The 23,714-nt window shown below is 41.8% G+C and overlaps 22 non-coding genes across 22 annotated transcripts; all 22 read left to right on the plus strand.

The window, feature by feature from the left end:
- The first annotated feature begins 538 nt into the window (after positions 1-538).
- Positions 539-610, plus strand: trnap-cgg (transfer RNA proline (anticodon CGG)). Its single transcript has one exon. It is a non-coding gene; the product is annotated as a tRNA-Pro (tRNA).
- An 837-nt stretch (positions 611-1,447) lies between these two features.
- trnap-cgg (transfer RNA proline (anticodon CGG)) lies at positions 1,448-1,519 on the plus strand. Its single transcript has one exon. It is a non-coding gene; the product is annotated as a tRNA-Pro (tRNA).
- Positions 1,520-2,356: 837 nt separating this feature from the next.
- Positions 2,357-2,428, plus strand: trnap-cgg (transfer RNA proline (anticodon CGG)). The gene has a single exon. It is a non-coding gene; the product is annotated as a tRNA-Pro (tRNA).
- An 837-nt stretch (positions 2,429-3,265) lies between these two features.
- trnap-cgg (transfer RNA proline (anticodon CGG)) lies at positions 3,266-3,337 on the plus strand. The gene has a single exon. It is a non-coding gene; the product is annotated as a tRNA-Pro (tRNA).
- Positions 3,338-4,174: 837 nt separating this feature from the next.
- On the plus strand, positions 4,175-4,246 carry trnap-agg (transfer RNA proline (anticodon AGG)). Its single transcript has one exon. It is a non-coding gene; the product is annotated as a tRNA-Pro (tRNA).
- An 837-nt stretch (positions 4,247-5,083) lies between these two features.
- Positions 5,084-5,155, plus strand: trnap-agg (transfer RNA proline (anticodon AGG)). The gene has a single exon. It is a non-coding gene; the product is annotated as a tRNA-Pro (tRNA).
- An 837-nt stretch (positions 5,156-5,992) lies between these two features.
- On the plus strand, positions 5,993-6,064 carry trnap-agg (transfer RNA proline (anticodon AGG)). The gene has a single exon. It is a non-coding gene; the product is annotated as a tRNA-Pro (tRNA).
- An 837-nt stretch (positions 6,065-6,901) lies between these two features.
- On the plus strand, positions 6,902-6,973 carry trnap-agg (transfer RNA proline (anticodon AGG)). The gene has a single exon. It is a non-coding gene; the product is annotated as a tRNA-Pro (tRNA).
- An 837-nt stretch (positions 6,974-7,810) lies between these two features.
- Positions 7,811-7,882, plus strand: trnap-agg (transfer RNA proline (anticodon AGG)). The gene has a single exon. It is a non-coding gene; the product is annotated as a tRNA-Pro (tRNA).
- Positions 7,883-8,719: 837 nt separating this feature from the next.
- On the plus strand, positions 8,720-8,791 carry trnap-cgg (transfer RNA proline (anticodon CGG)). Its single transcript has one exon. It is a non-coding gene; the product is annotated as a tRNA-Pro (tRNA).
- Positions 8,792-9,628: 837 nt separating this feature from the next.
- trnap-cgg (transfer RNA proline (anticodon CGG)) lies at positions 9,629-9,700 on the plus strand. Its single transcript has one exon. It is a non-coding gene; the product is annotated as a tRNA-Pro (tRNA).
- Positions 9,701-10,537: 837 nt separating this feature from the next.
- Positions 10,538-10,609, plus strand: trnap-cgg (transfer RNA proline (anticodon CGG)). The gene has a single exon. It is a non-coding gene; the product is annotated as a tRNA-Pro (tRNA).
- Positions 10,610-11,446: 837 nt separating this feature from the next.
- On the plus strand, positions 11,447-11,518 carry trnap-agg (transfer RNA proline (anticodon AGG)). The gene has a single exon. It is a non-coding gene; the product is annotated as a tRNA-Pro (tRNA).
- An 837-nt stretch (positions 11,519-12,355) lies between these two features.
- On the plus strand, positions 12,356-12,427 carry trnap-agg (transfer RNA proline (anticodon AGG)). The gene has a single exon. It is a non-coding gene; the product is annotated as a tRNA-Pro (tRNA).
- Positions 12,428-13,264: 837 nt separating this feature from the next.
- Positions 13,265-13,336, plus strand: trnap-agg (transfer RNA proline (anticodon AGG)). The gene has a single exon. It is a non-coding gene; the product is annotated as a tRNA-Pro (tRNA).
- Positions 13,337-15,079: 1,743 nt separating this feature from the next.
- Positions 15,080-15,151, plus strand: trnap-agg (transfer RNA proline (anticodon AGG)). Its single transcript has one exon. It is a non-coding gene; the product is annotated as a tRNA-Pro (tRNA).
- Positions 15,152-15,988: 837 nt separating this feature from the next.
- On the plus strand, positions 15,989-16,060 carry trnap-agg (transfer RNA proline (anticodon AGG)). Its single transcript has one exon. It is a non-coding gene; the product is annotated as a tRNA-Pro (tRNA).
- A 1,743-nt stretch (positions 16,061-17,803) lies between these two features.
- Positions 17,804-17,875, plus strand: trnap-agg (transfer RNA proline (anticodon AGG)). The gene has a single exon. It is a non-coding gene; the product is annotated as a tRNA-Pro (tRNA).
- Positions 17,876-20,527: 2,652 nt separating this feature from the next.
- On the plus strand, positions 20,528-20,599 carry trnap-agg (transfer RNA proline (anticodon AGG)). Its single transcript has one exon. It is a non-coding gene; the product is annotated as a tRNA-Pro (tRNA).
- An 837-nt stretch (positions 20,600-21,436) lies between these two features.
- trnap-agg (transfer RNA proline (anticodon AGG)) lies at positions 21,437-21,508 on the plus strand. The gene has a single exon. It is a non-coding gene; the product is annotated as a tRNA-Pro (tRNA).
- An 837-nt stretch (positions 21,509-22,345) lies between these two features.
- On the plus strand, positions 22,346-22,417 carry trnap-agg (transfer RNA proline (anticodon AGG)). Its single transcript has one exon. It is a non-coding gene; the product is annotated as a tRNA-Pro (tRNA).
- An 837-nt stretch (positions 22,418-23,254) lies between these two features.
- Positions 23,255-23,326, plus strand: trnap-agg (transfer RNA proline (anticodon AGG)). The gene has a single exon. It is a non-coding gene; the product is annotated as a tRNA-Pro (tRNA).
- The last annotated feature ends 388 nt before the right edge of the window (positions 23,327-23,714 follow it).

The following is a 23,714-nucleotide window of genomic DNA, read 5'->3' on the forward strand; positions in this document are numbered from 1 at the left end:
TTCTATGATTTTACTAAGAAAGGGGAGGTTTTATACGGGCCTATAGCTGTTCGTAAGTGACCTCTCTAGACTGGCACAGAGGAACAATACCTGAAAGCTGAGACTTATTCAAAATGTCTGAAAGCCATACAATGTGCAACACTCTTAAAAAACCCTTTTGACAGAGTATATTGGCAACAAGTGGTGGAATTCAGCTGGTGTATGATGTCAACCAGGTTCCTATGAGTATTTAGAGAGAATTGTGTCCAGGTTTTTCTCATTGGACACAGAGGTGGAATATACCCTGTATCTACCATTGAAACACTGACTGACTGTCTGATTTTCTCAACTTTGTCGCAGAAATTAGTGTACTCTGTAATGCACTCAGTCATCGAATTGATGTTGTTTCCATGGAGATCGTCCCAATCTAACAGTCTCACAGTCACACTTGCATGTCAACAGCCCTGCTTGAGCTTCTAAATGTTGATGATGATGTGACATGGGAATCTGTTTTTTTAATTTAGAAAACATTTTATGTGTTGCCAGTTATGAGATTTATGGCTCGTTGGTCTAGTAGTATGATTCTCGCTTCGGGTGCGAGAGGTCCCGGGTTCAATTCCCGGACGAGCCCCAGTGACTTATGTAAGTTTTAGTTTTATCCTCCAAGTAGCAAAACTCATAGGACTTCAACCAGGCAAGTGCTGTGCCAGAAAGTCCCACCTAGTTCTTCAACCGGTCTATCAAGGTATTATGGTCAACCATGTCAAATGCAGCACTGTGAGACCACGATTGAAATGTTGCCACTATCCGTGTTGGAGCGGATGTCATTACGGAATTTAACTAGAACTGTCTGAGTGCTGCGATGTGAAGGAGAACATCAAAACAGTTATTTAATGTTAGGAGTTTGTACACACGTTGAAAAATAGCTTTTTCTATGATTTTACTAAGAAAGGGGAGGTTTTATACGGGCCTATAGCTGTTCGTAAGTGACCTCTCTAGACTGGCACAGAGGAACAATACCTGAAAGCTGAGACTTATTCAAAATGTCTGAAAGCCATACAATGTGCAACACTCTTAAAAAACCCTTTTGACAGAGTATCATGGCAACAAGTGGTGGAATTCAGCTGGTGTATGATGTCAGCCAGGTTCCTATGAGTATTTAGAGAGAATTGTGTCCAGGTTTTTCTCATTGGACACAGAGGTGGAATATACCCTGTATCTACCATTGAAACACTGACTGACTGTCTGATTTTCTCAACTTTGTCGCAGAAATTAGTGTACCTTGTAATGCACTCAGTCATCGAATTGATGTTGTTTCCATGGAGATCGTCCCAATCTAACAGTCTCACAGTCACACTTGCATGTCAACAGCCCTGCTTGAGCTTCTAAATGTTGATGATGATGTGACATGGGAATCTGTTTTTTTAATTTAGAAAACATTTCATGTGTTGCCAGTTATGAGATTGATGGCTCGTTGGTCTAGTAGTATGATTCTCGCTTCGGGTGCGAGAGGTCCCGGGTTCAATTCCCGGATGAGCCCCAGTGACTTATGTAAGTTGTAGTTTTATCCTCCAAGTAGCAAAACTCATAGGACTTCAACCAGGCAAGTGCTGTGCCACAAAGTCCCACCTAGTTCTTCAACCGGTCTATCAAGGTATTATGGTCAACCATGTCAAATGCAGCACTGTGAGACCACGATTGAAATGTTGCCACTATCCGTGTTGGAGCGGATGTCATTACGGAATTTAACTAGAACTGTCTGAGTGCTGCGATGTGAAGGAGAACATCAAAACAGTTATTTAATGTTAGGAGTTTGTACACACGTTGAAAAACAGCTTTTTCTATGATTTTACTAAGAAAGGGGAGGTTTTATACGGGCCTATAGCTGTTCGTAAGTGACCTCTCTAGACTGGCACAGAGGAACAATACCTGAAAGCTGAGACTTATTCAAAATGTCTGAAAGCCATACAATGTGCAACACTCTTAAAAAACCCTTTTGACAGAGTATCATGGCAACAAGTGGTGGAATTCAGCTGGTGTATGATGTCAGCCAGGTTCCTATGAGTATTTAGAGAGAATTGTGTCCAGGTTTTTCTCATTGGACACAGAGGTGGAATATACCCTGTATCTACCATTGAAACACTGACTGACTGTCTGATTTTCTCAACTTTGTCGCAGAAATTAGTGTACTCTGTAATGCACTCAGTCATCGAATTGATGTTGTTTCCATGGAGATCGTCCCAATCTAACAGTCTCACAGTCACACTTGCATGTCAACAGCCCTGCTTGAGCTTCTAAATGTTGATGATGATGTGACATGGGAATCTGTTTTTTTAATTTAGAAAACATTTTATGTGTTGCCAGTTATGAGATTTATGGCTCGTTGGTCTAGTAGTATGATTCTCGCTTCGGGTGCGAGAGGTCCCGGGTTCAATTCCCGGATGAGCCCCAGTGACTTATGTAAGTTGTAGTTTTCTCCTCCAAGTAGCAAAACTCATAGGACTTCAACCAGGCAAGTGCTGTGCCAGAAAGTCCCACCTAGTTCTTCAACCGGTCTATCAAGGTATTATGGTCAACCATGTCAAATGCAGCACTGTGAGACCACGATTGAAATGTTGCCACTATCCGTGTTGGAGCGGATGTCATTACGGAATTTAACTAGAACTGTCTGAGTGCTGCGATGTGAAGGAGAACATCAAAACAGTTATTTAATGTTAGGAGTTTGTACACACGTTGAAAAACAGCTTTTTCTATGATTTTACTAAGAAAGGGGAGGTTTTATACGGGCCTATAGCTGTTCGTAAGTGACCTCTCTAGACTGGCACAGAGGAACAATACCTGAAAGCTGAGACTTATTCAAAATGTCTGAAAGCCATACAATGTGCAACACTCTTAAAAAACCCTTTTGACAGAGTATCATGGCAACAAGTGGTGGAATTCAGCTGGTGTATGATGTCAACCAGGTTCCTATGAGTATTTAGAGAGAATTGTGTCCAGGTTTTTCTCATTGGACACAGAGGTGGAATATACCCTGTATCTACCATTGAAACACTGACTGACTGTCTGATTTTCTCAACTTTGTCGCAGAAATTAGTGTACTCTGTAATGCACTCAGTCATCGAATTGATGTTGTTTCCATGGAGATCGTCCCAATCTAACAGTCTCACAGTCACACTTGCATGTCAACAGCCCTGCTTGAGCTTCTAAATGTTGATGATGATGTGACATGGGAATCTGTTTTTTTAATTTAGAAAACATTTTATGTGTTGCCAGTTATGAGATTTATGGCTCGTTGGTCTAGTAGTATGATTCTCGCTTCGGGTGCGAGAGGTCCCGGGTTCAATTCCCGGATGAGCCCCAGTGACTTATGTAAGTTGTAGTTTTCTCCTCCAAGTAGCAAAACTCATAGGACTTCAACCAGGCAAGTGCTGTGCCAGAAAGTCCCACCTAGTTCTTCAACCGGTCTATCAAGGTATTATGGTCAACCATGTCAAATGCAGCACTGTGAGACCACGATTGAAATGTTGCCACTATCCGTGTTGGAGCGGATGTCATTACGGAATTTAACTAGAACTGTCTGAGTGCTGCGATGTGAAGGAGAACATCAAAACAGTTATTTAATGTTAGGAGTTTGTACACACGTTGAAAAACTGCTTTTTCTATGATTTTACTAAGAAAGGGGAGGTTTTATACGGGCCTATAGCTGTTCGTAAGTGACCTCTCTAGACTGGCACAGAGGAACAATACCTGAAAGCTGAGACTTATTCAAAATGTCTGAAAGCCATACAATGTGCAACACTCTTAAAAAACCCTTTTGACAGAGTATCATGGCAACAAGTGGTGGAATTCAGCTGGTGTATGATGTCAGCCAGGTTCCTATGAGTATTTAGAGAGAATTGTGTCCAGGTTTTTCTCATTGGACACAGAGGTGGAATATACCCTGTATCTACCATTGAAACACTGACTGACTGTCTGATTTTCTCAACTTTGTCGCAGAAATTAGTGTACTCTGTAATGCACTCAGTCATCGAATTGATGTTGTTTCCATGGAGATCGTCCCAATCTAACAGTCTCACAGTCACACTTGCATGTCAACAGCCCTGCTTGAGCTTCTAAATGTTGATGATGATGTGACATGGGAATCTGTTTTTTTAATTTAGAAAAAATTTTATGTGTTGCCAGTTATGAGATTTATGGCTCGTTGGTCTAGTAGTATGATTCTCGCTTAGGGTGCGAGAGGTCCCGGGTTCAATTCCCGGACGAGCCCCAGTGACTTATGTAAGTTGTAGTTTTCTCCTCCAAGTAGCAAAACTCACAGGACTTCAACCAGGCAAGTGCTGTGCCAGAAAGTCCCACCTAGTTCTTCAACCGGTCTATCAAGGTATTATGGTCAACCATGTCAAATGCAGCACTGTGAGACCACGATTGAAATGTTGCCACTATCCGTGTTGGAGCGGATGTCATTACGGACTTTAACTAGAACTGTCTGAGTGCTGCGATGTGAAGGAGAACATCAAAACAGTTATTTAATGTTAGGAGTTTGTACACACGTTGAAAAACAGCTTTTTCTATGATTTTACTAAGAAAGGGGAGGTTTTATACGGGCCTATAGCTGTTCGTAAGTGACCTCTCTAGACTGGCACAGAGGAACAATACCTGAAAGCTGAGACTTATTCAAAATGTCTGAAAGCCATACAATGTGCAACACTCTTAAAAAACCCTTTTGACAGAGTATCATGGCAACAAGTGGTGGAATTCAGCTGGTGTATGATGTCAGCCAGGTTCCTATGAGTATTTAGAGAGAATTGTGTCCAGGTTTTTCTCATTGGACACAGAGGTGGAATATACCCTGTATCTACCATTGAAACACTGACTGACTGTCTGATTTTCTCAACTTTGTCGCAGAAATTAGTGTACTCTGTAATGCACTCAGTCATCGAATTGATGTTGTTTCCATGGAGATCGTCCCAATCTAACAGTCTCACAGTCACACTTGCATGTCAACAGCCCTGCTTGAGCTTCTAAATGTTGATGATGATGTGACATGGGAATCTGTTTTTTTAATTTAGAAAAAATTTTATGTGTTGCCAGTTATGAGATTTATGGCTCGTTGGTCTAGTAGTATGATTCTCGCTTAGGGTGCGAGAGGTCCCGGGTTCAATTCCCGGACGAGCCCCAGTGACTTATGTAAGTTGTAGTTTTCTCCTCCAAGTAGCAAAACTCATAGGACTTCAACCAGGCAAGTGCTGTGCCAGAAAGTCCCACCTAGTTCTTCAACCGGTCTATCAAGGTATTATGGTCAACCATGTCAAATGCAGCACTGTGCGACCACGATTGAAATGTTGCCACTATCCGTGTTGGAGCGGATGTCATTACGGACTTTAACTAGAACTGTCTGAGTGCTGCGATGTGAAGGAGAACATCAAAACAGTTATTTAATGTTAGGAGTTTGTACACACGTTGAAAAACAGCTTTTTCTATGATTTTACTAAGAAAGGGGAGGTTTTATACGGGCCTATAGCTGTTCGTAAGTGACCTCTCTAGACTGGCACAGAGGAACAATACCTGAAAGCTGAGACTTATTCAAAATGTCTGAAAGCCATACAATGTGCAACACTCTTAAAAAACCCTTTTGACAGAGTATCATGGCAACAAGTGGTGGAATTCAGCTGGTGTATGATGTCAGCCAGGTTCCTATGAGTATTTAGAGAGAATTGTGTCCAGGTTTTTCTCATTGGACACAGAGGTGGAATATACCCTGTATCTACCATTGAAACACTGACTGACTGTCTGATTTTCTCAACTTTGTCGCAGAAATTAGTGTACTCTGTAATGCACTCAGTCATCGAATTGATGTTGTTTCCATGGAGATCGTCCCAATCTAACAGTCTCACAGTCACACTTGCATGTCAACAGCCCTGCTTGAGCTTCTAAATGTTGATGATGATGTGACATGGGAATCTGTTTTTTTAATTTAGAAAAAATTTTATGTGTTGCCAGTTATGAGATTTATGGCTCGTTGGTCTAGTAGTATGATTCTCGCTTAGGGTGCGAGAGGTCCCGGGTTCAATTCCCGGACGAGCCCCAGTGACTTATGTAAGTTGTAGTTTTCTCCTCCAAGTAGCAAAACTCACAGGACTTCAACCAGGCAAGTGCTGTGCCAGAAAGTCCCACCTAGTTCTTCAACCGGTCTATCAAGGTATTATGGTCAACCATGTCAAATGCAGCACTGTGAGACCACGATTGAAATGTTGCCACTATCCGTGTTGGAGCGGATGTCATTACGGACTTTAACTAGAACTGTCTGAGTGCTGCGATGTGAAGGAGAACATCAAAACAGTTATTTAATGTTAGGAGTTTGTACACACGTTGAAAAACAGCTTTTTCTATGATTTTACTAAGAAAGGGGAGGTTTTATACGGGCCTATAGCTGTTCGTAAGTGACCTCTCTAGACTGGCACAGAGGAACAATACCTGAAAGCTGAGACTTATTCAAAATGTCTGAAAGCCATACAATGTGCAACACTCTTAAAAAACCCTTTTGACAGAGTATCATGGCAACAAGTGGTGGAATTCAGCTGGTGTATGATGTCAGCCAGGTTCCTATGAGTATTTAGAGAGAATTGTGTCCAGGTTTTTCTCATTGGACACAGAGGTGGAATATACCCTGTATCTACCATTGAAACACTGACTGACTGTCTGATTTTCTCAACTTTGTCGCAGAAATTAGTGTACTCTGTAATGCACTCAGTCATCGAATTGATGTTGTTTCCATGGAGATCGTCCCAATCTAACAGTCTCACAGTCACACTTGCATGTCAACAGCCCTGCTTGAGCTTCTAAATGTTGATGATGATGTGACATGGGAATCTGTTTTTTTAATTTAGAAAAAATTTTATGTGTTGCCAGTTATGAGATTTATGGCTCGTTGGTCTAGTAGTATGATTCTCGCTTAGGGTGCGAGAGGTCCCGGGTTCAATTCCCGGACGAGCCCCAGTGACTTATGTAAGTTGTAGTTTTCTCCTCCAAGTAGCAAAACTCATAGGACTTCAACAAGGCAAGTGCTGTGCCAGAAAGTCCCACCTAGTTCTTCAACCGGTCTATCAAGGTATTATGGTCAACCATGTCAAATGCAGCACTGTGAGACCACGATTGAAATGTTGCCACTATCCGTGTTGGAGCGGATGTCATTACGGACTTTAACTAGAACTGTCTGAGTGCTGCGATGTGAAGGAGAACATCAAAACAGTTATTTAATGTTAGGAGTTTGTACACACGTTGAAAAACAGCTTTTTCTATGATTTTACTAAGAAAGGGGAGGTTTTATACGGGCCTATAGCTGTTCGTAAGTGACCTCTCTAGACTGGCACAGAGGAACAATACCTGAAAGCTGAGACTTATTCAAAATGTCTGAAAGCCATACAATGTGCAACACTCTTAAAAAACCCTTTTGACAGAGTATCATGGCAACAAGTGGTGGAATTCAGCTGGTGTATGATGTCAGCCAGGTTCCTATGAGTATTTAGAGAGAATTGTGTCCAGGTTTTTCTCATTGGACACAGAGGTGGAATATACCCTGTATCAACCATTGAAACACTGACTGACTGTCTGATTTTCTCAACTTTTTCGCAGAAATTAGTGTACTCTGTAATAAACTCAGTCATCGAATTGATGTTGTTTCCATGGAGATCGTCCCAATCTAACAGTCTCACAGTCACACTTGCATGTCAACGGCCCTGCTTGAGCTTCTAAATGTTGATGATGATGTGACATGGGAATCTGTTTTTTTAATTTAGAAAACATTTTATGTGTTGCCAGTTATGAGATTTATGGCTCGTTGGTCTAGTAGTATGATTCTCGCTTAGGGTGCGAGAGGTCCCGGGTTCAATTCCCGGACGAGCCCCAGTGACTTATGTAAGTTGTAGTTTTCTCCTCCAAGTAGCAAAACTCATAGGACTTCAACCAGGCAAGTGCTGTGCCAGAAAGTCCCACCTAGTTCTTCAACCGGTCTATCAAGGTATTATGGTCAACCATGTCAAATGCAGCACTGTGCGACCACGATTGAAATGTTGCCACTATCCGTGTTGGAGCGGATGTCATTACGGACTTTAACTAGAACTGTCTGAGTGCTGCGATGTGAAGGAGAACATCAAAACAGTTATTTAATGTTAGGAGTTTGTACACACGTTGAAAAACAGCTTTTTCTATGATTTTACTAAGAAAGGGGAGGTTTTATACGGGCCTATAGCTGTTCGTAAGTGACCTCTCTAGACTGGCACAGAGGAACAATACCTGAAAGCTGAGACTTATTCAAAATGTCTGAAAGCCATACAATGTGCAACACTCTTAAAAAACCCTTTTGACAGAGTATCATGGCAACAAGTGGTGGAATTCAGCTGGTGTATGATGTCAGCCAGGTTCCTATGAGTATTTAGAGAGAATTGTGTCCAGGTTTTTCTCATTGGACACAGAGGTGGAATATACCCTGTATCTACCATTGAAACACTGACTGACTGTCTGATTTTCTCAACTTTGTCGCAGAAATTAGTGTACTCTGTAATGCACTCAGTCATCGAATTGATGTTGTTTCCATGGAGATCGTCCCAATCTAACAGTCTCACAGTCACACTTGCATGTCAACAGCCCTGCTTGAGCTTCTAAATGTTGATGATGATGTGACATGGGAATCTGTTTTTTTAATTTAGAAAACATTTTATGTGTTGCCAGTTATGAGATTTATGGCTCGTTGGTCTAGTAGTATGATTCTCGCTTCGGGTGCGAGAGGTCCCGGGTTCAATTCCCGGATGAGCCCCAGTGACTTATGTAAGTTGTAGTTTTCTCCTCCAAGTAGCAAAACTCATAGGACTTCAACCAGGCAAGTGCTGTGCCAGAAAGTCCCACCTAGTTCTTCAACCGGTCTATCAAGGTATTATGGTCAACCATGTCAAATGCAGCACTGTGAGACCACGATTGAAATGTTGCCACTATCCGTGTTGGAGCGGATGTCATTACGGAATTTAACTAGAACTGTCTGAGTGCTGCGATGTGAAGGAGAACATCAAAACAGTTATTTAATGTTAGGAGTTTGTACACACGTTGAAAAACAGCTTTTTCTATGATTTTACTAAGAAAGGGGAGGTTTTATACGGGCCTATAGCTGTTCGTAAGTGACCTCTCTAGACTGGCACAGAGGAACAATACCTGAAAGCTGAGACTTATTCAAAATGTCTGAAAGCCATACAATGTGCAACACTCTTAAAAAACCCTTTTGACAGAGTATCATGGCAACAAGTGGTGGAATTCAGCTGGTGTATGATGTCAACCAGGTTCCTATGAGTATTTAGAGAGAATTGTGTCCAGGTTTTTCTCATTGGACACAGAGGTGGAATATACCCTGTATCTACCATTGAAACACTGACTGACTGTCTGATTTTCTCAACTTTGTCGCAGAAATTAGTGTACTCTGTAATGCACTCAGTCATCGAATTGATGTTGTTTCCATGGAGATCGTCCCAATCTAACAGTCTCACAGTCACACTTGCATGTCAACAGCCCTGCTTGAGCTTCTAAATGTTGATGATGATGTGACATGGGAATCTGTTTTTTTAATTTAGAAAACATTTTATGTGTTGCCAGTTATGAGATTTATGGCTCGTTGGTCTAGTAGTATGATTCTCGCTTCGGGTGCGAGAGGTCCCGGGTTCAATTCCCGGATGAGCCCCAGTGACTTATGTAAGTTGTAGTTTTCTCCTCCAAGTAGCAAAACTCATAGGACTTCAACCAGGCAAGTGCTGTGCCAGAAAGTCCCACCTAGTTCTTCAACCGGTCTATCAAGGTATTATGGTCAACCATGTCAAATGCAGCACTGTGAGACCACGATTGAAATGTTGCCACTATCCGTGTTGGAGCGGATGTCATTACGGAATTTAACTAGAACTGTCTGAGTGCTGCGATGTGAAGGAGAACATCAAAACAGTTATTTAATGTTAGGAGTTTGTACACACGTTGAAAAACTGCTTTTTCTATGATTTTACTAAGAAAGGGGAGGTTTTATACGGGCCTATAGCTGTTCGTAAGTGACCTCTCTAGACTGGCACAGAGGAACAATACCTGAAAGCTGAGACTTATTCAAAATGTCTGAAAGCCATACAATGTGCAACACTCTTAAAAAACCCTTTTGACAGAGTATCATGGCAACAAGTGGTGGAATTCAGCTGGTGTATGATGTCAGCCAGGTTCCTATGAGTATTTAGAGAGAATTGTGTCCAGGTTTTTCTCATTGGACACAGAGGTGGAATATACCCTGTATCTACCATTGAAACACTGACTGACTGTCTGATTTTCTCAACTTTGTCGCAGAAATTAGTGTACTCTGTAATGCACTCAGTCATCGAATTGATGTTGTTTCCATGGAGATCGTCCCAATCTAACAGTCTCACAGTCACACTTGCATGTCAACAGCCCTGCTTGAGCTTCTAAATGTTGATGATGATGTGACATGGGAATCTGTTTTTTTAATTTAGAAAAAATTTTATGTGTTGCCAGTTATGAGATTTATGGCTCGTTGGTCTAGTAGTATGATTCTCGCTTCGGGTGCGAGAGGTCCCGGGTTCAATTCCCGGATGAGCCCCAGTGACTTATGTTAGTTGTAGTTTTCTCCTCCAAGTAGCAAAACTCATAGGACTTCAACCAGGCAAGTGCTGTGCCAGAAAGTCCCACCTAGTTCTTCAACCGGTCTATCAAGGTATTATGGTCAACCATGTCAAATGCAGCACTGTGAGACCACGATTGAAATGTTGCCACTATCCGTGTTGGAGCGGATGTCATTACGGAATTTAACTAGAACTGTCTGAGTGCTGCGATGTGAAGGAGAACATCAAAACAGTTATTTAATGTTAGGAGTTTGTACACACGTTGAAAAACAGCTTTTTCTATGATTTTACTAAGAAAGGGGAGGTTTTATACGGGCCTATAGCTGTTCGTAAGTGACCTCTCTAGACTGGCACAGAGGAACAATACCTGAAAGCTGAGACTTATTCAAAATGTCTGAAAGCCATACAATGTGCAACACTCTTAAAAAACCCTTTTGACAGAGTATCATGGCAACAAGTGGTGGAATTCAGCTGGTGTATGATGTCAGCCAGGTTCCTATGAGTATTTAGAGAGAATTGTGTCCAGGTTTTTCTCATTGGACACAGAGGTGGAATATACCCTGTATCTACCATTGAAACACTGACTGACTGTCTGATTTTCTCAACTTTGTCGCAGAAATTAGTGTACTCTGTAATGCACTCAGTCATCGAATTGATGTTGTTTCCATGGAGATCGTCCCAATCTAACAGTCTCACAGTCACACTTGCATGTCAACAGCCCTGCTTGAGCTTCTAAATGTTGATGATGATGTGACATGGGAATCTGTTTTTTTAATTTAGAAAAAATTTTATGTGTTGCCAGTTATGAGATTTATGGCTCGTTGGTCTAGTAGTATGATTCTCGCTTAGGGTGCGAGAGGTCCCGGGTTCAATTCCCGGACGAGCCCCAGTGACTTATGTAAGTTGTAGTTTTCTCCTCCAAGTAGCAAAACTCACAGGACTTCAACCAGGCAAGTGCTGTGCCAGAAAGTCCCACCTAGTTCTTCAACCGGTCTATCAAGGTATTATGGTCAACCATGTCAAATGCAGTACTGTGAGACCACGATTGAAATGTTGCCACTATCCGTGTTGGAGCGGATGTCATTACGGACTTTAACTAGAACTGTCTGAGTGCTGCGATGTGAAGGAGAACATCAAAACAGTTATTTAATGTTAGGAGTTTGTACACACGTTGAAAAACAGCTTTTTCTATGATTTTACTAAGAAAGGGGAGGTTTTATACGGGCCTATAGCTGTTCGTAAGTGACCTCTCTAGACTAGCACAGAGGAACAATACCTGAAAGCTGAGACTTATTCAAAATGTCTGAAAGCCATACAATGTGCAACACTCTTAAAAAACCCTTTTGACAGAGTATCATGGCAACAAGTGGTGGAATTCAGCTGGTGTATGATGTCAGCCAGGTTCCTATGAGTATTTAGAGAGAATTGTGTCCAGGTTTTTCTCATTGGACACAGAGGTGGAATATACCCTGTATCTACCATTGAAACACTGACTGACTGTCTGATTTTCTCAACTTTGTCGCAGAAATTAGTGTACTCTGTAATGCACTCAGTCATCGAATTGATGTTGTTTCCATGGAGATCGTCCCAATCTAACAGTCTCACAGTCACACTTGCATGTCAACAGCCCTGCTTGAGCTTCTAAATGTTGATGATGATGTGACATGGGAATCTGTTTTTTTAATTTAGAAAAAATTTTATGTGTTGCCAGTTATGAGATTTATGGCTCGTTGGTCTAGTAGTATGATTCTCGCTTAGGGTGCGAGAGGTCCCGGGTTCAATTCCCGGACGAGCCCCAGTGACTTATGTAAGTTGTAGTTTTCTCCTCCAAGTAGCAAAACTCATAGGACTTCAACCAGGCAAGTGCTGTGCCAGAAAGTCCCACCTAGTTCTTCAACCGGTCTATCAAGGTATTATGGTCAACCATGTCAAATGCAGCACTGTGAGACCACGATTGAAATGTTGCCACTATCCGTGTTGGAGCGGATGTCATTACGGACTTTAACTAGAACTGTCTGAGTGCTGCGATGTGAAGGAGAACATCAAAACAGTTATTTAATGTTAGGAGTTTGTACACACGTTGAAAAACAGCTTTTTCTATGATTTTACTAAGAAAGGGGAGGTTTTATACGGGCCTATAGCTGTTCGTAAGTGACCTCTCTAGACTGGCACAGAGGAACAATACCTGAAAGCTGAGACTTATTCAAAATGTCTGAAAGCCATACAATGTGCAACACTCTTAAAAAACCCTTTTGACAGAGTATCATGGCAACAAGTGGTGGAATTCAGCTGGTGTATGATGTCAGCCAGGTTCCTATGAGTATTTAGAGAGAATTGTGTCCAGGTTTTTCTCATTGGACACAGAGGTGGAATATACCCTGTATCAACCATTGAAACACTGACTGACTGTCTGATTTTCTCAACTTTTTCGCAGAAATTAGTGTACTCTGTAATAAACTCAGTCATCGAATTGATGTTGTTTCCATGGAGATCGTCCCAATCTAACAGTCTCACAGTCACACTTGCATGTCAACGGCCCTGCTTGAGCTTCTAAATGTTGATGATGATGTGACATGGGAATCTGTTTTTTTAATTTAGAAAACATTTTATGTGTTGCCAGTTATGAGATTTATGGCTCGTTGGTCTAGTAGTATGATTCTCGCTTAGGGTGCGAGAGGTCCCGGGTTCAATTCCCGGACGAGCCCCAGTGACTTATGTAAGTTGTAGTTTTCTCCTCCAAGTAGCAAAACTCATAGGACTTCAACCAGGCAAGTGCTGTGCCAGAAAGTCCCACCTAGTTCTTCAACCGGTCTATCAAGGTATTATGGTCAACCATGTCAAATGCAGCACTGTGCGACCACGATTGAAATGTTGCCACTATCCGTGTTGGAGCGGATGTCATTACGGACTTTAACTAGAACTGTCTGAGTGCTGCGATGTGAAGGAGAACATCAAAACAGTTATTTAATGTTAGGAGTTTGTACACACGTTGAAAAACAGCTTTTTCTATGATTTTACTAAGAAAGGGGAGGTTTTATACGGGCCTATAGCTGTTCGTAAGTGACCTCTCTAGACTGGCACAGAGGAACAATACCTGAAAGCTGAGACTTATTCAAAATGTCTGAAAGCCATACAATGTGCAACACTCTTAAAAAACCCTTTTGACAGAGTATCATGGCAACAAGTGGTGGAATTCAGCTGGTGTATGATGTCAACCAGGTTCCTATGAGTATTTAGAGAGAATTGTGTCCAGGTTTTTCTCATTGGACACAGAGGTGGAATATACCCTGTATCTACCATTGAAACACTGACTGACTGTCTGATTTTCTCAACTTTGTCGCAGAAATTAGTGTACTCTGTAATGCACTCAGTCATCGAATTGATGTTGTTTCCATGGAGATCGTCCCAATCTAACAGTCTCACAGTCACACTTGCATGTCAACAGCCCTGCTTGAGCTTCTAAATGTTGATGATGATGTGACATGGGAATCTGTTTTTTTAATTTAGAAAACATTTTATGTGTTGCCAGTTATGAGATTTATGGCTCGTTGGTCTAGTATGATTCTCGCTTCAGGTGCGAGAGGTCCCGGGTTCAATTCCCGGACGAGCCCCAGTGACTTATGTAAGTTGTAGTTTTCTCCTCCAAGTAGCAAAACTCATAGGACTTCAACCAGGCAAGTGCTGTGCCAGAAAGTCCCACCTAGTTCTTCAACCGGTCTATCAAGGTATTATGGTCAACCATGTCAAATGCAGCACTGTGAGACCACGATTGAAATGTTGCCACTATCCGTGTTGGAGCGGATGTCATTACGGAATTTAACTAGAACTGTCTGAGTGCTGCGATGTGAAGGAGAACATCAAAACAGTTATTTAATGTTAGGAGTTTGTACACACGTTGAAAAACAGCTTTTTCTATGATTTTACTAAGAAAGGGGAGGTTTTATACGGGCCTATAGCTGTTCGTAAGTGACCTCTCTAGACTGGCACAGAGGAACAATACCTGAAAGCTGAGACTTATTCAAAATGTCTGAAAGCCATACAATGTGCAACACTCTTAAAAAACCCTTTTGACAGAGTATCATGGCAACAAGTGGTGGAATTCAGCTGGTGTATGATGTCAGCCAGGTTCCTATGAGTATTTAGAGAGAATTGTGTCCAGGTTTTTCTCATTGGACACAGAGGTGGAATATACCCTGTATCTACCATTGAAACACTGACTGACTGTCTGATTTTCTCAACTTTGTCGCAGAAATTAGTGTACTCTGTAATGCACTCAGTCATCGAATTGATGTTGTTTCCATGGAGATCGTCCCAATCTAACAGTCTCACAGTCACACTTGCATGTCAACGGCCCTGCTTGAGCTTCTAAATGTTGATGATGATGTGACATGGGAATCTGTTTTTTTAATTTAGAAAACATTTTATGTGTTGCCAGTTATGAGATTTATGGCTCGTTGGTCTAGTAGTATGATTCTCGCTTAGGGTGCGAGAGGTCCCGGGTTCAATTCCCGGACGAGCCCCAGTGACTTATGTAAGTTGTAGTTTTCTCCTCCAAGTAGCAAAACTCATAGGACTTCAACCAGGCAAGTGCTGTGCCAGAAAGTCCCACCTAGTTCTTCAACCGGTCTATCAAGGTATTATGGTCAACCATGTCAAATGCAGCACTGTGAGACCACGATTGAAATGTTGCCACTATCCGTGTTGGAGCGGATGTCATTACGGAATTTAACTAGAACTGTCTGAGTGCTGCGATGTGAAGGAGAACATCAAAACAGTTATTTAATGTTAGGAGTTTGTACACACGTTGAAAAACAGCTTTTTCTATGATTTTACTAAGAAAGGGGAGGTTTTATACGGGCCTATAGCTGTTCGTAAGTGACCTCTCTAGACTGGCACAGAGGAACAATACCTGAAAGCTGAGACTTATTCAAAATGTCTGAAAGCCATACAATGTGCAACACTCTTAAAAAACCCTTTTGACAGAGTATCATGGCAACAAGTGGTGGAATTCAGCTGGTGTATGATGTCAGCCAGGTTCCTATGAGTATTTAGAGAGAATTGTGTCCAGGTTTTTCTCATTGGACACAGAGGTGGAATATACCCTGTATCTACCATTGAAACACTGACTGACTGTCTGATTTTCTCAACTTTGTCGCAGAAATTAGTGTACTCTGTAATGCACTCAGTCATCGAATTGATGTTGTTTCCATGGAGATCGTCCCAATCTAACAGTCTCACAGTCACACTTGCATGTCAACGGCCCTGCTTGAGCTTCTAAATGTTGATGATGATGTGACATGGGAATCTGTTTTTTTAATTTAGAAAACATTTTATGTGTTGCCAGTTATGAGATTTATGGCTCGTTGGTCTAGTAGTATGATTCTCGCTTAGGGTGCGAGAGGTCCCGGGTTCAATTCCCGGACGAGCCCCAGTGACTTATGTAAGTTGTAGTTTTCTCCTCCAAGTAGCAAAACTCATAGGACTTCAACCAGGCAAGTGCTGTGCCAGAAAGTCCCACCTAGTTCTTCAACCGGTCTATCAAGGTATTATGGTCAACCATGTCAAATGCAGCACTGTGCGACCACGATTGAAATGTTGCCACTATCCGTGTTGGAGCGGATGTCATTACGGACTTTAACTAGAACTGTCTGAGTGCTGCGATGTGAAGGAGAACATCAAAACAGTTATTTAATGTTAGGAGTTTGTACACACGTTGAAAAACAGCTTTTTCTATGATTTTACTAAGAAAGGGGAGGTTTTATACGGGCCTATAGCTGTTCGTAAGTGACCTCTCTAGACTGGCACAGAGGAACAATACCTGAAAGCTGAGACTTATTCAAAATGTCTGAAAGCCATACAATGTGCAACACTCTTAAAAAACCCTTTTGACAGAGTATCATGGCAACAAGTGGTGGAATTCAGCTGGTGTATGATGTCAACCAGGTTCCTATGAGTATTTAGAGAGAATTGTGTCCAGGTTTTTCTCATTGGACACAGAGGTGGAATATACCCTGTATCTACCATTGAAACACTGACTGACTGTCTGATTTTCTCAACTTTGTCGCAGAAATTAGTGTACTCTGTAATGCACTCTGTCATCGAATTGATGTTGTTTCCATGGAGATCGTCCCAATCTAACAGTCTCACAGTCACACTTGCATGTCAACAGCCCTGCTTGAGCTTCTAAATGTTGATGATGATGTGACATGGGAATCTGTTTTTTTAATTTAGAAAACATTTTATGTGTTGCCAGTTATGAGATTTATGGCTCGTTGGTCTAGTATGATTCTCGCTTCAGGTGCGAGAGGTCCCGGGTTCAATTCCCGGACGAGCCCCAGTGACTTATGTAAGTTGTAGTTTTCTCCTCCAAGTAGCAAAACTCATAGGACTTCAACCAGGCAAGTGCTGTGCCAGAAAGTCCCACCTAGTTCTTCAACCGGTCTATCAAGGTATTATGGTCAACCATGTCAAATGCAGCACTGTGAGACCACGATTGAAATGTTGCCACTATCCGTGTTGGAGCGGATGTCATTACGGAATTTAACTAGAACTGTCTGAGTGCTGCGATGTGAAGGAGAACATCAAAACAGTTATTTAATGTTAGGAGTTTGTACACACGTTGAAAAACAGCTTTTTCTATGATTTTACTAAGAAAGGGGAGGTTTTATACGGGCCTATAGCTGTTCGTAAGTGACCTCTCTAGACTGGCACAGAGGAACAATACCTGAAAGCTGAGACTTATTCAAAATGTCTGAAAGCCATACAATGTGCAACACTCTTAAAAAACCCTTTTGACAGAGTATCATGGCAACAAGTGGTGGAATTCAGCTGGTGTATGATGTCAGCCAGGTTCCTATGAGTATTTAGAGAGAATTGTGTCCAGGTTTTTCTCATTGGACACAGAGGTGGAATATACCCTGTATCTACCATTGAAACACTGACTGACTGTCTGATTTTCTCAACTTTGTCGCAGAAATTAGTGTACTCTGTAATGCACTCAGTCATCGAATTGATGTTGTTTCCATGGAGATCGTCCCAATCTAACAGTCTCACAGTCACACTTGCATGTCAACGGCCCTGCTTGAGCTTCTAAATGTTGATGATGATGTGACATGGGAATCTGTTTTTTTAATTTAGAAAACATTTTATGTGTTGCCAGTTATGAGATTTATGGCTCGTTGGTCTAGTAGTATGATTCTCGCTTAGGGTGCGAGAGGTCCCGGGTTCAATTCCCGGACGAGCCCCAGTGACTTATGTAAGTTGTAGTTTTCTCCTCCAAGTAGCAAAACTCATAGGACTTCAACCAGGCAAGTGCTGTGCCAGAAAGTCCCACCTAGTTCTTCAACCGGTCTATCAAGGTATTATGGTCAACCATGTCAAATGCAGCACTGTGAGACCATGATTGAAATGTTGCCACTATCCGTGTTGGAGCGGATGTCATTACGGACTTTAACTAGAACTGTCTGAGTGCTGCGATGTGAAGGAGAACATCAAAACAGTTATTTAATGTTAGGAGTTTGTACACACGTTGAAAAACAGCTTTTTCTATGATTTTACTAAGAAAGGGGAGGTTTTATACGGGCCTATAGCTGTTCGTAAGTGACCTCTCTAGACTGGCACAGAGGAACAATACCTGAAAGCTGAGACTTATTCAAAATGTCTGAAAGCCATACAATGTGCAACACTCTTAAAAAACCCTTTTGACAGAGTATCATGGCAACAAGTGGTGGAATTCAGCTGGTGTATGATGTCAACCAGGTTCCTATGAGTATTTAGAGAGAATTGTGTCCAGGTTTTTCTCATTGGACACAGAGGTGGAATATACCCTGTATCTACCATTGAAACACTGACTGACTGTCTGATTTTCTCAACTTTGTCGCAGAAATTAGTGTACTCTGTAATGCACTCAGTCATCGAATTGATGTTGTTTCCATGGAGATCGTCCCAATCTAACAGTCTCACAGTCACACTTGCATGTCAACAGCCCTGCTTGAGCTTCTAAATGTTGATGATGATGTGACATGGGAATCTGTTTTTTTAATTTAGAAAACATTTTATGTGTTGCCAGTTATGAGATTTATGGCTCGTTGGTCTAGTATGATTCTCGCTTCAGGTGCGAGAGGTCCCGGGTTCAATTCCCGGACGAGCCCCAGTGACTTATGTAAGTTGTAGTTTTCTCCTCCAAGTAGCAAAACTCATAGGACTTCAACCAGGCAAGTGCTGTGCCAGAAAGTCCCACCTAGTTCTTCAACCGGTCTATCAAGGTATTATGGTCAACCATGTCAAATGCAGCACTGTGAGACCACGATTGAAATGTTGCCACTATCCGTGTTGGAGCGGATGTCATTACGGACTTTAACTAGAACTGTCTGAGTGCTGCGATGTGAAGGAGAACATCAAAACAGTTATTTAATGTTAGGAGTTTGTACACACGTTGAAAAACAGCTTTTTCTATGATTTTACTAAGAAAGGGGAGGTTTTATACGGGCCTATAGCTGTTCGTAAGTGACCTCTCTAGACTGGCACAGAGGAACAATACCTGAAAGCTGAGACTTATTCAAAATGTCTGAAAGCCATACAATGTGCAACACTCTTAAAAAACCCTTTTGACAGAGTATCATGGCAACAAGTGGTGGAATTCAGCTGGTGTATGATGTCAGCCAGGTTCCTATGAGTATTTAGAGAGAATTGTGTCCAGGTTTTTCTCATTGGACACAGAGGTGGAATATACCCTGTATCTACCATTGAAACACTGACTGACTGTCTGATTTTCTCAACTTTGTCGCAGAAATTAGTGTACTCTGTAATGCACTCAGTCATCGAATTGATGTTGTTTCCATGGAGATCGTCCCAATCTAACAGTCTCACAGTCACACTTGCATGTCAACAGCCCTGCTTGAGCTTCTAAATGTTGATGATGATGTGACATGGGAATCTGTTTTTTTAATTTAGAAAACATTTTATGTGTTGCCAGTTATGAGATTTATGGCTCGTTGGTCTAGTAGTATGATTCTCGCTTAGGGTGCGAGAGGTCCGGGGTTCAATTCCCGGACGAGCCCCAGTGACTTATGTAAGTTGTAGTTTTCTCCTCCAAGTAGCAAAACTCACAGGACTTCAACCAGGCAAGTGCTGTGCCAGAAAGTCCCACCTAGTTCTTCAACCGGTCTATCAAGGTATTATGGTCAACCATGTCAAATGCAGCACTGTGAGACCACGATTGAAATGTTGCCACTATCCGTGTTGGAGCGGATGTCATTACGGACTTTAACTAGAACTGTCTGAGTGCTGCGATGTGAAGGAGAACATCAAAACAGTTATTTAATGTTAGGAGTTTGTACACACGTTGAAAAACAGCTTTTTCTATGATTTTACTAAGAAAGGGGAGGTTTTATACGGGCCTATAGCTGTTCGTAAGTGACCTCTCTAGACTGGCACAGAGGAACAATACCTGAAAGCTGAGACTTATTCAAAATGTCTGAAAGCCATACAATGTGCAACACTCTTAAAAAACCCTTTTGACAGAGTATCATGGCAACAAGTGGTGGAATTCAGCTGGTGTATGATGTCAGCCAGGTTCCTATGAGTATTTAGAGAGAATTGTGTCCAGGTTTTTCTCATTGGACGCAGAGGTGGAATATACCCTGTATCTACCATTGAAACACTGACTGACTGTCTGATTTTCTCAACTTTGTCGCAGAAATTAGTGTACTCTGTAATGCACTCAGTCATCGAATTGATGTTGTTTCCATGGAGATCGTCCCAATCTAACAGTCTCACAGTCACACTTGCATGTCAACAGCCCTGCTTGAGCTTCTAAATGTTGATGATGATGTGACATGGGAATCTGTTTTTTTAATTTAGAAAAAATTTTATGTGTTGCCAGTTATGAGATTTATGGCTCGTTGGTCTAGTAGTATGATTCTCGCTTAGGGTGCGAGAGGTCCCGGGTTCAATTCCCGGACGAGCCCCAGTGACTTATGTAAGTTGTAGTTTTCTCCTCCAAGTAGCAAAACTCATAGGACTTCAACCAGGCAAGTGCTGTGCCAGAAAGTCCCACCTAGTTCTTCAACCGGTCTATCAAGGTATTATGGTCAACCATGTCAAATGCAGCACTGTGAGACCACGATTGAAATGTTGCCACTATCCGTGTTGGAGCGGATGTCATTACGGACTTTAACTAGAACTGTCTGAGTGCTGCGATGTGAAGGAGAACATCAAAACAGTTATTTAATGTTAGGAGTTTGTACACACGTTGAAAAACAGCTTTTTCTATGATTTTACTAAGAAAGGGGAGGTTTTATACGGGCCTATAGCTGTTCGTAAGTGACCTCTCTAGACTGGCACAGAGGAACAATACCTGAAAGCTGAGACTTATTCAAAATGTCTGAAAGCCATACAATGTGCAACACTCTTAAAAAACCCTTTTGACAGAGTATCATGGCAACAAGTGGTGGAATTCAGCTGGTGTATGATGTCAGCCAGGTTCCTATGAGTATTTAGAGAGAATTGTGTCCAGGTTTTTCTCATTGGACACAGAGGTGGAATATACCCTGTATCAACCATTGAAACACTGACTGACTGTCTGATTTTCTCAACTTTTTCGCAGAAAATAGTGTACTCTGTAATAAACTCAGTCATCGAATTGATGTTGTTTCCATGGAGATCGTCCCAATCTAACAGTCTCACAGTCACACTTGCATGTCAACAGCCCTGCTTGAGCTTCTAAATGTTGATGATGATGTCACATGGGAATCTGTTTTTTTAATTTAGAAAACATTTTATGTGTTGCCAGTTATGAGATTTATGGCTCGTTGGTCTAGTAGTATGATTCTCGCTTAGGGTGCGAGAGGTCCCGGGTTCAATTCCCGGACGAGCCCCAGTGACTTATGTAAGTTGTAGTTTTCTCCTCCAAGTAGCAAAACTCATAGGACTTCAACCAGGCAAGTGCTGTGCCAGAAAGTCCCACCTAGTTCTTCAACCGGTCTATCAATGTATTATGGTCAACCATGTCAAATGCAGCACTGTGAGACCACGATTGAAATGTTGCCACTATCCGTGTTGGAGCGGATGTCATTACGGACTTTAACTAGAACTGTCTGAGTGCTGCGATGTGAAGGAGAACATCAAAACAGTTATTTAATGTTAGGAGTTTGTACACACGTTGAAAAACAGCTTTTTCTATGATTTTACTAAGAAAGGGGAGGTTTTATACGGGCCTATAGCTGTTCGTAAGTGACCTCTCTAGACTGGCACAGAGGAACAATACCTGAAAGCTGAGACTTATTCAAAATGTCTGAAAGCCATACAATGTGCAACACTCTTAAAAAACCCTTTTGACAGAGTATCATGGCAACAAGTGGTGGAATTCAGCTGGTGTATGATGTCAGCCAGGTTCCTATGAGTATTTAGAGAGAATTGTGTCCAGGTTTTTCTCATTGGACACAGAGGTGGAATATACCCTGTATCTACCATTGAAACACTGACTGACTGTCTGATTTTCTCAACTTTGTCGCAGAAATTAGTGTACTCTGTAATGCACTCAGTCATCGAATTGATGTTGTTTCCATGGAGATCGTCCCAATCTAACAGTCTCACAGTCACACTTTCATGTCAACAGCCCTGCTTGAGCTTCTAAATGTTGATGATGATGTGACATGGGAAACTGTTTTTTTAATTTAGAAAACATTTTATGTGTTGCCAGTTATGAGATTTATGGCTCGTTGGTCTAGTAGTATGATTCTCGCTTAGGGTGCGAGAGGTCCCGGGTTCAATTCCCGGACGAGCCCCAGTGACTTATGTAAGTTGTAGTTTTCTCCTCCAAGTAGCAAAACTCATAGGACTTCAACCAGGCAAGTGCTGTGCCAGAAAGTCCCACCTAGTTCTTCAACCGGTCTATCAAGGTATTATGGTCAACCATGTCAAATGCAGCACTGTGAGACCACGATTGAAATGTTGCCACTATCCGTGTTGGAGCGGATGTCATTACGGACTTTAACTAGAACTGTCTGAGTGCTGCGATGTGAAGGAGAACATCAAAACAGTTATTTAATGTTAGGAGTTTGTACACACGTTGAAAAACACCTTTTTCTATGATTTTACTAAGAAAGGGGAGGTTTTATACGGGCCTATAGCTGTTCGTAAGTGACCTCTCTAGACTGGCACAGAGGAACAATACCTGAAAGCTGAGACTTATTCAAAATGTCTGAAAGCCATACAATGTGCAACACTCTTAAAAAACCCTTTTGACAGAGTATCATGGCAACAAGTGGTGGAATTCAGCTGGTGTATGATGTCAGCCAGGTTCCTATGAGTATTTAGAGAGAATTGTGTCCAGGTTTTTCTCATTGGACACAGAGGTGGAATATACCCTGTATCTACCATTGAAACACTGACTGACTGTCTGATTTTCTCAACTTTGTCGCAGAAATTAGTGTACTCTGTAATGCACTCAGTCATCGAATTGATGTTGTTTCCATGGAGATCGTCCCAATCTAACAGTCTCACAGTCACACTTGCATGTCAACGGCCCTGCTTGAGCTTCTAAATGTTGATGATGATGTGACATGGGAATCTGTTTTTTTAATTTAGAAAACATTTTATGTGTTGCCAGTTATGAGATTTATGGCTCGTTGGTCTAGTAGTATGATTCTCGCTTAGGGTGCGAGAGGTCCCGGGTTCAATTCCCGGACGAGCCCCAGTGACTTATGTAAGTTGTAGTTTTCTCCTCCAAGTAGCAAAACTCATAGGACTTCAACCAGGCAAGTGCTGTGCCAGAAAGTCCCACCTAGTTCTTCAACCGGTCTATCAAGGTATTATGGTCAACCATGTCAAATGCAGCACTGTGCGACCACGATTGAAATGTTGCCACTATCCGTGTTGGAGCGGATGTCATTACGGACTTTAACTAGAACTGTCTGAGTGCTGCGATGTGAAGGAGAACATCAAAACAGTTATTTAATGTTAGGAGTTTGTACACACGTTGAAAAACACCTTTTTCTATGATTTTACTAAGAAAGGGGAGGTTTTATACGGGCCTATAGCTGTTCGTAAGTGACCTCTCTAGACTGGCACAGAGGAACAATA

This window comes from Cololabis saira, unplaced genomic scaffold (genome assembly GCF_033807715.1).
Source record: "Cololabis saira isolate AMF1-May2022 unplaced genomic scaffold, fColSai1.1 scf059, whole genome shotgun sequence".
NCBI lineage: Eukaryota > Metazoa > Chordata > Actinopteri > Beloniformes > Belonidae > Cololabis > Cololabis saira.